Source organism: Lathyrus oleraceus, chromosome 4 (genome assembly GCF_024323335.1).
Source record: "Lathyrus oleraceus cultivar Zhongwan6 chromosome 4, CAAS_Psat_ZW6_1.0, whole genome shotgun sequence".
NCBI classification, from domain to species: Eukaryota; Viridiplantae; Streptophyta; class Magnoliopsida; order Fabales; family Fabaceae; genus Lathyrus; species Lathyrus oleraceus.
Genome location: NC_066582.1, coordinates 272,513,598 through 272,524,173, shown reverse-complemented (window position 1 = coordinate 272,524,173; position 10,576 = coordinate 272,513,598). Strand labels below are relative to the sequence as shown.

General features: G+C 34.1%; 1 long non-coding RNA gene across 19 annotated transcripts; it reads right to left on the bottom strand.

Annotated features, from left to right (window-relative positions):
• Window positions 1-921: 921 nt before the first annotated feature.
• Window positions 922-10,379, bottom strand: LOC127075051 (uncharacterized). 19 transcript variants are annotated; one of them, XR_007786180.1, is made up of 10 exons: window positions 10,175-10,379; window positions 9,989-10,076; window positions 9,029-9,092; window positions 8,803-8,938; window positions 8,684-8,725; window positions 4,998-6,654; window positions 4,832-4,910; window positions 3,015-3,697; window positions 2,655-2,775; window positions 1,022-2,572 (listed from the first exon to the last, which is right to left on the bottom strand). It is a non-coding gene; the product is annotated as an uncharacterized LOC127075051 (long non-coding RNA). The 19 variants fall into 19 exon arrangements; XR_007786177.1 differs by having other exon boundaries at window positions 2,655-2,767; XR_007786185.1 differs by having other exon boundaries at window positions 1,022-3,697; window positions 4,998-5,166; window positions 6,293-6,482; window positions 6,583-6,654.
• Window positions 10,380-10,576: the final 197 nt, after the last annotated feature.

The following is a 10,576-nucleotide window of genomic DNA, read 5'->3' as shown; positions in this document are numbered from 1 at the left end:
GACAAAATATTTTAAAATCTCACCCAAACTTTCGACTATGTATCTCCAAAATTTCTACTGAACTGATCAATTATAAATATATTTCATGAAATATTCCAGAAATGTATCTCTGGAATAAAAACAACGCACATATAAAACGTCACTCAGATTGACATGTGCTGAGTATGTAATGGATGCGTTCAGAGATGCATCTCCGAAAACAGAGAAACATTTTTGAATTTTTAAATGGTGGCTAAGAAGCTTATGGGGTGCATTAAGAAATCCTCTAGTTTTAAAGAATGTTCTTTCAACTCTTGGTTATGTCTCTCACACTCTTTTCTAAGTGTCACCCAATTTTTTCAAAAATATATAGTCCGAAGATGCATCTTAGTATCTGAAGATGCATCTCCAAAATACCTCATACACTCATCTATAGAATTTTATTATTCACTCAACTGATTTAAATAACAAATAAGTGATATTTCTAAAGATTGCATCTCCGAAAATTTCCAACAGAAAAGTTGATAAAATACCAGCTTACATGATCTTCCTCTTCATTCTAAAAGAGAAACTCAATTGCAAAATCCTTTTTAAAAAATCTCTCATTTTCAATCAACTTTTCAACACCAAAACATCATGTATTTCATCATTTCAAAGGGAGCAAAACAAATTTTACAGGTAAAGATCATTTATTTCATTCCTCATTCCTTACATTATTAATCTTGTGTTTAAGCTGAAAAATAATCATTAAATCCAAACATACATAGTTAAGTGAGTTCCAAATGGGCATTTCTAAAGGGTCTTATTAATTTGAATTCTAAATGGTTTTTTATTATTGGTGGTAATAGATATTGTGCACGTGAATCCTAAAATTATTGTGAATGTGGATATTAAACCCATCGAAGTGAAGCATGATGGTAAATAAGATGAAATCCAAACACATGAATGAAGATTTTGTTAAATTAGGAAGAAGATATCAAGTGGAGTCATTACAAATATACTTGGTGAATTTGCATGATCAACTTACTAATGTCTCACTATATGGTAAGAAAAGTCCTTGACAAGTTTAAATAGAAAGGTTTTATAAATTTAGTACAATTTATTTTACTAGGTTGAATGACAGCTTCATAACTTATTTCAATGACCTTACTATATACATTAATATATAAGACACTGTTTAATATTCACTTATAATGAATAGAAGGGTATGGTTCGACCTTCAACTTTAAATGAGAGGCATTCCGCCAATATTTGAACCACATCTCACATGTAATAAAACAACTCACACCAAGTGTGACATCCATGCCATGAAAAAAACATCAATGAGCCAATTTCAATTTTGCTACAAAACAATCACAAGTTGCAATCTCAGGATCATCGCCAATTAATGTTAAAATTTGCATTGAGAAACTCCAGCATTATAAATAAAAAATTCAATAAATAGAAAGAAAAAGAGGAAACCAAGTTTCAATAAAATTTAAGTTAGGGGTTTAAACAAAAGAGGCTCAGATTTGCCTTTTTTCAGACAGGAGAGAAGAGGTTTGCAAAGGCTGCCAATGTCAACTGTGCAAAGATGCACAAGAGCAATTTCACACAGAAGAGTCACCTTGCCAGGAAACAACTCTTCACTCAATGTCTAATTAAATTGCTAAGTGCATCATCACTGCCTAGTTATCCAAGAAGAAGAAGAAACAGATGCTGTGGTGAAAACAGAAACAGAAGCAGAAGAGAGAAAGAGAATGTGAGTGTGTTTGTGTGTGGAGAGCTGTTTGCAAAATTTCACTAAGGATCACTGGCTTGCATGAAAACTCGGAGGGGCAACGGCTCTCAAGACACCCTTAACTCTCTGAGAGTGAGCCTCATACTTAACTGAGTATAAACTGCAGGTTTTCATAGGAAGGCTCAGATTCACCTTTTCTCAAACAAGAGGCAGAAGAGAAAAGCCTCACCATGGCTGCGTTAACGTGTCTGTAGAAGAAACCACAGCAATAGTGATTTCAAACAGATATTCTGAAACACCTTGCCAGTACCAAGGCTCTTCAACCTCTTCTCTGTTCTAAAAGCTGAAAAACATCACAGCTTCATTGAGTATTCTATATTATGTTTAAATCTTGCATTCTAACCAAAACAAACCAAATCACAGATAAAATGTCAACACCACCTAGAAGTTTAAAAAGTGCTAAAGCAAAATTTGATGGTGATAAGCTATTATATAGAACAAATGAAGCGCATTATATGAAACCAGCACTTGGCCAAACAGTTGCAAACCACCACAAAATGAAAAAAAAAAATACAGAAGATATAAAAAACTAATCATTGTAGATATTAGATAAGGGGAGTACCAGATCCTCAAGTTTTCTGTATAAGTATATCTTTAAAAACAACAGTCTTGCTGTGACAGGGACAGTAATGTTCAGGCTCAACCATCCACCACTTCCTCTACGGCACTCCTCTCTCGCAATTTACGCAAAATAGATTGTGGCATTTGCTTTGAATGGGGAAAGGTAGGCCTCGAGTGAAATGAAGCAGTTTGGGCTTCTTTGAGTATTGGGCTTGGATGACTTGTGAAAATTTTAAGTCGCTCCTTCTATACCTATTGAATTAATGTGGATAAGCCGGTTTCAGTTTTGGTAAACAATTGCAAAACATCACAAAGTAGAGTTGGGAAGGATTACGGAGGTGTCCAATTGCAAAACACTACTTGATATCTAAGAGTAGCAGTGTAAAGTTTTGTCAGGAAGTGCCCTTTACTACTCAGAGTATTCATTTCCACCATGGACAAGCATATCTGCATAGCTAAATGAATTTCAAGAATAACTCAATTGTTTGAGTACAATAAATTCTAACATTAGAATTCTTAGGCAGCATTTTGCATGAAACCAAGTAGTGTGAGGAAATTTATCACAAGATAAATTGGGTCCAGACTATAGTTCATATCAGATACAATCATGTGTGCAGAAATAGAATGGGTATGCATACAGAGTTTTGCAAAAAGCAGGATGTTGTAATTTTAAGTACAGTACAATTTGTTTTACCAAGTTGAGAGTCAAAGCTGCCGATGCCATTTTTTGTTCTTACAATGAATCCTTCCCTGTTGCAACCTTTACAGCAACCTCAGAAAGCTATGTCCGTTCATAAATACAACATGGAGTGCTCAACATCGTTTTCTTGCCTTTGGAAGCCTAATAATCTTCTAGGCCAATAACTAAACCTAGGAAACATAATGGAGTCTTTAGTTCACCCAGAACTGAAGCTACTGAACTTCATCATGAATCCTTTCATGTGTTTTTCCATGAAGAGTTTGTGTTCGACCAATAATAAAGTTAACTTTATATAATTTCTGGTGTTAAATATGGTTCAAATTTTGGAGAAACTGCATCCCGTTAGAGGCTGAAAAGGAAACTATAACCTTGTATTCAATGTCACACATAAATAGGGTTACCAGACACTAATTAGTGGGCATAGAATAGAAGAATCTAGATCCATTTTCAGCTTTAAATGGGAGCCAGTTCCTCCAATATTTGAACATATCTCAAAGATATAGTTTAACAATCCATGTCGATTATATCATTAAATTGGCTTCCATGTATGTACAGAATCTTTTGCTATAAAATCAAATAGCTAAGTAGTATGATCCATGAGTCATTTACTCATTTTTTAAATTTCTTTCTTAAAGTTCTGATAAGGTGTGAAGGCCTCAATGTTCAAAGGAAACAGTCTGCAATGAAAGCGACATGGAAAATAAAATAAAGTCTCAAGTTAAAAACTATATTGCCAATTAATTTCAATTTTTATATTATGCAAAAAACACCATAAAAAAAGCATGAAACTGAAAGGAAAAAAACTACTATATGTACAAACTTCATATCACTGTCAATAAAATGTATGCAAAGCCAAAAGTATAGGCATGAATGTTGAATGAACAAAGTAGTAATATGTGCCAGTCACACTTCTGAGTCGCGATATAAAAGCAGTCGAGAAAAATATTTTATAAACTGCAGCAAAAATATTGTGTTGACAAGTTCTTGTTATGTTTCCATCGTTAAATTTGACTCAGTGGGAAACAAACAAAATTCAACCAAACGGAAAAACGAAAAGGACCCAAACACAATTTGAGTTAGGGTTGAACAAAAGGAGGCTCAGATTCGCCTTTTCTCAAACAAAAGAGGAAGTTTGCAAAGGCTGCGTCAACAGTATCTGCGCAAAGAACCCAAAGAGGATTTCACAGACACAGAGTCACCATGCCTGGAAACAGATCTTCACTCGTGTCTGATTCAATTGTTGAAAACATCACTGCCTTGTTGTCCAAGAGGAGATGGAAGAAGAAGAAAAAGTACATAATTGAGACGGAGGGAGTATGTATATATGTATGTGTGTATGTATGAAGAGCTGTTTGCAAACTTCACTGAGAAAGATCATTGGCTCAGTAACTCAGAGTGGCAACAGCTCTCAAAACAACCTTATCTCTGAGTATGGAGCCTCATACTTAAACTAACGACTAATGAGTGTGTAAACCCTAGTTGCAGGGTTTTAGACAAAGGCTCAGATTCACCTTTTATCAAACAAGAGGCAGAAGAGAAGAGCATCACCATGGCTGCGTTGCCAGTATATGTAGAATGCATTACAATGGTATTTTCAAACATATACTGAAACACCTTGCCAGTAATAATGCTCTTCAACCTGTTGTCTGATTTAAAAGCTGAAAACAACATCACTGCCTTGTGTGTCCTCTATAAAGAAAAGTAGTTCAAAAAATCATATCATGTGAGAAAAGTGCGTAGAAGATAGGCTTAGCGAGTGTAGAAAAAGGGAATTTTATAGACATAACCTAATATGAAGTGTATTAAAGTACCTTATAAGTTATATCTCATTACAATAGTATTAGCACGCTTCCCCTGAAATCATTCTAACATTAAAAACCTCCTATTCATCTGCATTCAACAAAAAAGTAAAATGCACTTAGCCAAACAAACCAACATAATGAAAAGAAATAGAAAGTATAAAATAGAAATACTGACCATTTGAGATAGGAGAGTACCAAGCGCTTTAGTTCTCTATTCAAATGTATAAAAATATGCATGGATATCCAATGCTCAAAGTAAATTATAGTTTCCTCAAGAGTTAGGTGACCATTCCTTCTCAGAGTCATCCCCTTTCCATCATGCACAAGCATATCGAAATAAATTTCTAGCATGAAACAATAGTAGAGTGATATAAAATATAAACATAGAAATTCTTTTTGGACATCACTTCATATGAAACCAAGTAATGTCTAGAAATGTGTCGCATATAAATTGATGAGGTGGGTCAAGTGAAACACAGTTACTATAATTAGTAAAGCATTAGGAAAGGTGTACTCTGAGTCTTTCCCTTTCCACCATGGTTGGTGTGCAATAAACTATATTCAAGAATGTAATGATAATTTGAGTACAATAAACTATTTTCAAAGAAACCAAGTAGAGTATATATCTGTTTCACAGAAAATGGTAATGTGTTCCATAGTACCATGCTTACAACACTAAATTTGACATAGAAACAAACAAAAATTCAAAAGAACAAATGAAAGATGGAAAGAATGAAAAAATTCCAAAAAAAAATTGAGTTAGGGTTTATTAGGAAGATCCTAAGTCTCACATTGGTTAGACATAGAGCTTGAAAATAGTTTATATAGAGTGACACCCCTCACCCTACAAGCCAGTTTCGTAAAGATGAGGTAGGCCAAACTCTAATAGGGTTGAACAAAAGGAGGCTCAAATTTGCCTTTTCTCAGACACAAGAGAAGATGTTTGCAAAGGCTGCATCAACAGAATCTGTGCAAAGAACCACAAGGGTAATTTCATGCAGACAAAGAGTCACATCGCCAGGAAACAACTCTTCACACAATGTCTGATTCAATTGATTAAATCATCATCACTGCCTTGTTATCTAAGAGAGGGAAGAAGAAAAAGTTTATTTTGAAACAGAAAAGGAAGTACTCCCTCCATTCTCTTTTATAAGCAACTTTTATTTTTTACATTCATTAAATAATTAATGTATTTAGTCTTATATATAGTCCAAATACATCATTTATTTCATGAACCTAAAAAGTAAAATTTGCTTATAAAAGAGAATGGATGGAGTATGTGTGTATGTATGTATACGTGCAGAGCTGTTAGCAAATTTCACTGAGAAGGATCATCGACTTGCACAGCAACTCAGAGTGGCAATGCCTCTCAAGACAACCTTATCTCTGAATGTGGAGCCTCATAATTAAACTAACAACTAATGTGTGTAAACCATAATTGCAGGGTTACAGAGGAAGGCTTAGATTCACCTTATCTCAATCAAAAAGTGGAAGAGAAGAGCCTCACCGTGGCTGCATTATCAGTATCTGTAGAATGAACCACGATGGTATTTTCAAATAGATACTGTAACACCATGCCAGTACCCAGGTTCTTCAACCTGTTGTCTGATCTAAAAGCTGAAAACAACATCATAGCCTCCAAGTATCCTCTACCGAGCAACTTATATAATAATAAGATATCATTAAATGTGCAAGTCATATGTTTACGAGTGCAAAAACAGAAAATTCCTAATATATAAAAAAGAGCAAGTTAAAAATACCTCAGAAGTAATTAGAACAGGTGTGGCATGCTTCGCCAGAAACTATTTAAACATCAAAAACCTCCAATTCATCTGCATTTAGATCAGAGAAAAATGCACTTAGACAAACAAAACACCGCAAAATGAAAAGAGAAGAAATAAACTACTAACCATTTGGGATAGAAAAGTTCAAAGCTCTCTATTTAAAAATTTACATACTTTAATATAAATAAATAAACAAATACTGATTGATAATCTTGGCCTGTTATGTTATAGTTTTCTCAAGAGTTAAGTGCCTATTCCTTCTCAGTATTTATCTTTCCGCCATGTACAGGCATAGCTAAATAAATTTCAAGAATGAATCAATAAACAACATTGCTTCAAATGAAAACATGACTCCAAAAAGACTACAAATGATGTACAGCATTAGAAGTAAGAATGACGAACTACATCACTTCAAATGAAAACATGACTCCAAATGATGTACAGCATTAGAAATTAGGGACTTTGCATGGTGTACATACAGAGCTTTGCAAATAGAGGGGTTATATAGGTTATAGTACAATTTGTTTCACTAGGTTGAGAGCCTTTGTTATTTCAATGATCTTTTCCCTACTGCAACCATAATACTAGCCAGACAGTTATCATGCCATGTCCATTCATATATATAAGATGGAGAGCTCAGCAACAATGGCATGCCTTGAGAATCCTAACAATCTTTTAGGCTACTTTCACAATAATGTTTCTTGTTCACCCAACATCGATGTTTCTGAACCATGTCATTGATTCTATAGTTTGCAAACCTTGCTTCAGCTTTAGTGAAGTGTACTGACCCATGTGTATCTTTTAAAGAAAGAATATTGTGTTTGACAAAAAAAAGATATAATTTGATGAGCAATGCACACTAATCTCTTTCTTGGTATGTTATATGTGGTTTAATTCTTGCTTAGAAATTCTAGGAGGGAAAAATGACGTAGATTGCAATCCTCAAAGGGACAAGTGTCATAAATGAAAGAGATAGAAAATCGAAATAAAGCCTCACAGTAAGTAATATCAGAAAAACACTCCATCTACAGGTGTAATCTCATGATAGTCATTTTAATAATATAATCACTTTCAATAAAATATAAGCATACTAGAAAACATAGGAGTGATTGTTGAATAAACAAACAAAGCAAAATTTTGTCTTAGTCTAAAATCACACATAATGATAAAAAATTATATGGGTTGCATTGAAAAAAATTAGTTTTGTGAGAAATACTTTTCACTACTCCAATGCTTCCATCATTAAATTTTATACATGGTGGAAAACAAGCAAAATTAAACCAAACTCAAAAAAGGGGAGGAAAACAGAGGGACCCCAAACACAATTTGAGATGGGGCTGAAGAAAAGAAGGCTCAGATTCGCCTTTTCTCAGACAGAAGAGCGAAGAGGTTCTCAAGGGCTGCGTCAATAACAGCGTCTGTGCAAAAATACAACAAGTGTGATTTTGCACAGGCACAGAATCACCTCACCGTGAAACATCTCTTCACCCGATGTCTGGTTCAATTTCTGAAAACATCATCACTGCCTTATATTATATAAGAAGAAGAAAAAGACAGTAAATATTGCCTTGTTATCAAAGAAGAAGAAGAAGAAGAAGAAGAAGAAGAAAGAAAAACAAGCTCATGGAAGAACAGAGGAAGTATATATGAAATGATAGTTTTTTAGAAATTTCATTGAGATGGATCATAAGCTAGCTACCACAACAACACAAAGGGGCAGCAACTCTCAAAACAACCCTATCTCTCTGAAAACCCTAATTTCAGGGTTTCACAGAAAGGCTCAGATTCACCTTTTTCTCAAACAATAGACAGAAAAAAAGAGCCTTAACATAGCTGCATAATAAGTATCTGTAGAGTAAGCCACCAAATGGTATTTTCAAACAGATACTACAACACCTTGCCAGTACTAAGGCTCTTCAACCACCTGTTTGATCTATAAAAGCTGAAAACAACATCATTGCCTCATTGTGTCCTTTATCAAGAATCAAAATAAATCATATCATAGAAGAAATGTGCAAGTCACACAAGAGGTTTAACTTTAACATAATATAAAACACATGAAGATAATTGAAGATACCTTAGTCTTTACCATTGAAACCGTCAAATTCATTTGCATGTCCTGAACAAAGCAAAAAATGCACTTAGCCAAAATATAAAGAACAGAATGAAATGTAATCGAAGATATGAAATACCAACCATTTGTGATTTGAGAACGAAAAGCACCAAAACCTCTATGAAAGGAACAATAATGTTTGAGTTGAATCATACTTAGTTTTCTCTTCAACATTGCCTTCTCCGAATTTAAGCAAAATAGATTCACAGTCTAAAATCACTGGTAGGGATAAACAATTTTGTCATTCACTGTCTAAAATCACACCAAAACCTCTATGAAAGGAACAATAATGTTTGAGTTGAATCATACTTAGTTTTCTCTTCAACATTGCCTTCTCCGAATTTAAGCAAAATAGATTCACAGTCTAAAATCACTGGTAGGGATAAACAATTTTGTCATTCACTGTCTAATATCACTGGCAAGGATAAACAATTTTATGATTTGCATTAAAAAAATTAGTTGCGAGAAATGCCTCTCACTACTCTAATGCTAACATAATTCTATTTGACTTGGTGGGAAACAATTGAAACAAACAAAAGTAGAACAAAAGAAGGCTCAGATTCGCCTTTTCTTGGACATGCGAGAAAAGAGGTTCCCAAAGGCTGCGTCCAGCATCTGCGCGAAGTACAACAAATGTAATTCCACAGACACATAATCGCCTCGCCATGAAACAACTCTTCACCCGACGTCGGATTCAATTGTTAAAAATCATCACTGCCTCGTTATCAAAGAAGATGAAGAAGAAAATGAAGAGGATAACATTGCCTTGTTATCAAAAAGAAAAAGAAAAAGAAAAAGTTAACATTGAGGAACATATAAGGTGCAATAGTATGTATGTGCTGAGAGCTGTTTACAAATTTCACTATGATGGATCATCGGCTACCACAACAACAAAGTGAGGCAACAACTCTCAAAACAACCTTAACTCTCTGAGTGTGAAAAGCCTCATACTTAAACTAACAACTAATGAGTCTGTAAACCCTAAATAAAGGGTTTCAGAGGAAGGCTCAGATTCAATTTTTCTCAAACAATAGCCGAAAAGAAGAGCATCGACATGACTGCATTATCAGTATCTGCATAGAATAAACCACAAAATTGGTGTTTTCAAACAGACACTGAAACACCTAGCCAATACCAAGAAACTTCAAGTTTCAACCTCTTGTCTGATCTAAACGCTGAAAATAACATCATTGCCTCATTGTATCCTCTATCAAGAAACTAATTTCAAATAAATGAAATAATGTAGCGGAAGAAATGAACAAGTTTAACCTAAAATAAAACACGCGAAGAAGCTTGTTGAAAATACGCTAGCATGATTCTCCTGAAACAGTTTGTAACATTGAGAAGTTCAATTCATCTGCATTTTATGAAGATAGAAAAAATTGCAGTTAATTAACCAAAAGGAAAAGAACACGAGATGTGAAGTACTATCAAGCATTTGTGATCGGAGAGTACCAAAACCTATGTGAAAATGAGAGTAATGCATGCTTGAGTTCGAGCTTCTACATCTTCGTCTTCTACGAATTCCTATGTGAAAGGAAGCATTTTAGGTTTTGTGGGAGCTGTGAGGATTATAGTAGTGGATACCTTTGATTTGCTGAAAAAAGAGATTGGACAAGTTGTCCGATTTTAAAACTGTTTAAAGAACAAAACAAAAACAAAAAAACAAGATTAGGAAACAGATAAAAACTAGTAGTATTTTTGTCCTTTATGGGACAACTTTTTGTCCTTAATACTAATTATTTAAAATACAAAAATATTTTTTATTTTTTTTCTAAAAATATGTTCTCTAAAAATACAAAAAAACTAGTACTTGTTTTTTTTCAATATAAAGATACAAAAAGGTATTATGTCCAT